The sequence below is a fragment of the Papaver somniferum genome, chromosome 1 (genome assembly GCF_003573695.1).
Source record: "Papaver somniferum cultivar HN1 chromosome 1, ASM357369v1, whole genome shotgun sequence".
Taxonomy (NCBI): Eukaryota; Viridiplantae; Streptophyta; class Magnoliopsida; order Ranunculales; family Papaveraceae; genus Papaver; species Papaver somniferum.
This window is the reverse complement of record NC_039358.1, coordinates 222,367,807-222,371,097: the sequence shown is the minus strand read 5'-3', so window position 1 is coordinate 222,371,097 and position 3,291 is coordinate 222,367,807.

Below are 3,291 nucleotides of genomic sequence, written 5' to 3'. Positions count from 1 at the left end.
ATGAATCGAAATAGAAATCACTAGGATTATTGGTATTGTTATTCATTGCATATATTTGGATTATCAATATGTTTGAGTTAGTAGAACCGATCATGACTTGTTATGTATCTTGGTAAAACATATCACAATGCATGACTTATGTATTGGTATGACTTTTATTAGTGTAACCGATCCTAAGTAATCACCTTAGATGGTATGATCGATATTTGTAATTGGTGTAACCGATCCTAGTAATTGGTATGACCAATCACAAAAAAGTTGTGTAATCGATCCTTATAATTGGCGCAACCGGTCCTGGTAATTGGCATATCTGATCCTAGTGACTAGTGTAACCGATCACAAGTAATACCATGAGAATATGGTAACCGGTCCTGGTAATTGACGTAACCGATCCTGGTAACTGATGTAACCGGTCCCAGTAACCATATTAAGGTCGAACTGATCCTTGTGTTTGGTAGAACCGTAAACCCATGATTAGTGTATTGATATTTTATCAATCACATAGTTTTTGGAATTCAGATGAACCAATTCTAACTTGTTTGGAAGTGTCGTATAATCGGTTCCAAGATTGTAAATATGAAAAAGGGTTTACAAAGAAAAAGATGTCGACATACTTTAAACATGTTCATTAACTCTTATCTTTTATTGTTCAAAGATATTCCTTAATAACTCAAGGAGATACCGGACCGAAATAAATTGAGAATCTTTTAATTAAGGTTGTTAATTTTATATGCTTTTAATTACCAGCAATTAAATGCATATCTCTGGAAAATAAAAATTGGTAATGTGCATTTACTAATTGGAGATTTTCTAAAGAGATTTTGGAAATATTGGACAAAGCATTTCCAGAAATTATGAAAACCGATTTGGGCATTTATTGCATATCTTAAGAATATTTCGGTTTTGGAAATTCCTTGGTGTCCAAACATCCTTGTCCTATAAATACCCAAGTTTTCATTTCGATCAAACTATCCTAAGAGCCAGCAAAGCTAACTTGTTGTGTTGTTACTGGTGGAGCCGTCTATTCGGAGAAGAAAGTACCCTAATTAGGCGAAATCTCTTACGACCGCTCGTTTAAAGACTTCTTTAGGATCAAGAAGTTCTACGAGTACCGTTCGTGGGAAACTAGATAATTGTAGTATTATTAGTTTTCGATTTGATTTGATTTACTAACGGTTGTTGAACTTTGATTGCACCTAGTTTGTTTATTCTTGAGAATCTTCTCAAACTAGATCGAAGTGCCGATGAGATCTTTAGAACTGTTTGTAGATCTAAATACGTCTTGTGATAATCCATTGTTAACAGACTCCGTTCTGTGCATGACCGATCACAAGAGATTCAAGTTATGGTGTGCATGTGTTTATTGAAAATTAAAGAATATTTGAAGAAAAAGAAGATTTCTTATTGGTTTCATATCTTTGGTGTGCACAAAACTCGATCGACTGTGATCCAACTATAATCGGTTTATTCTTGATAGATTTGATTGATTAGTTGCGTAGTTCAACATCACTATAGTATCTTGGTAGATTCTATATTTGATTGCAAAATATAAACTCTACTACTTTGGTAGTTGTTGGATAGATAGATCTAAACCTGACAAAGGAGTTTATTGGATTAAACAGAAGAGCCTTTGTCTAACTCATATCACTGGGATTGAATAGAGTTGTTACCGAAAAAATTTGTTGTTCCTTTACTATTTGGAATAAGAACCAAAGGAATTGTTCCAATGCCTGCACTTATTGAATGTCGGAAGCGCAGGGATACTGAAGAAACGAGGTGAACTATAGGTTTAGTTGTTTGGTATCAACTATACGAAGTTGGTTTGATTTTGTATAGCGGCTTAATTCTGAGAGTATTCAATTCTGGACTAGGTCCCCGGGTTTTACTGCATTTGCAGTTTCCTCGTTAACAAAATCTTGCTGTGTCATTTACTTTTATTTTCCGCAATTATAATTGTTGTTATTATAATTTAAAGTGAATTACACAAACGTTAACTTCGTATTACTTGATAGTGATCCTATAGAGTTTGGTTAAGTTCCAACCTATTATCAAGTAATCACACTTTGATTGTTGTATTGTCTCGGTCTCATATCCATAGACGATCACACAAAGTATGAATACCGATTCGTTGTATTGTCACGACTCAGTCCATAGACAATCATTTTCGGTAAGAGGACTTATATGTGGAAAATTTTAAGATTGTGGTATATTTGGGTACCCTCGTCTTTTCAAGAATAATCCTATACGATATTGAAAATATCGGGGATACAAAAACTAAACGATAAAAACGTTCGTCTCGGCCGGTACAGACCAATATACCGGTTTTTCTTGTACAATGATAATATCGGTTCAGGGTATTTTTGCAATTCACTTCCTATTGATAAAAAGCTGAAACCCTAGTTTCATCAGTGTGGTGTTTTCATTCCATCTCTTGAGGCTACAGGCTGCAGCAGAAGCGTTTATCTAGCCGTAAAAGAAGTAAGTGTACTGATCACTGCCTGTAATTTTGTAGTTTTTTTTTCAAATTTAATAGTTGATAGTTGTTTGTTATATGATGTTCGTTCTAACAACTATTGGATTAACCGATTTTTCCTCTGATTTCTGACCGATTTAACCAATCTTTTCTTAATCCGTCTCATAAGCCACAAATCACTCATAGTTCTGATAATAAATAACACCCAATTCGTATTTTAGGTAAATTTTTGCATGCATGTTCACTCAAATAGCATCTTGTTTGTATTTTATGATTTTATCTTGATTCAAAATCATAGTTCATCTTGATTTTTTTATATTCTAATGGTGAATGGTGATACAACTGCATGAGCACCATCATAGTATATTTGGGTAAACTGTAGTAGATTTCTACGTTGCATGATCCTTGGATATTACTTCATGTCTTCTACTGAAGTTATTTCTAACTAAAATATGTTATTTTCAATTTCAGGCTAGTTACGGCAAGTGATTCATTACCATTGGGGGCTGCTCCTCAATCTCAGACTACTGCTCCAGATAACACGAAATATATTGCTTGGGAATGGGCTAAAAGCAAAGATCGAACTAGAAGAAACGCTCTAAACTGTAAGTTATGTGGGAAACTAGTATTTGGGGGAATCACTAGGTTCAAGTACCATATATTGAGTAGGGTAGGTGAAGTTAGAGCATGTCCCAATGCAACTAGCGACGTTATTGCCAAGCTTAGAGAGGAAGAAATAATGAAGAAGAAGCAAAAGTGTTAGAGCATAGCTCGGTTGAACCCACCAACCGTTGGTATGTCAAGTTTGGTTGTCATAT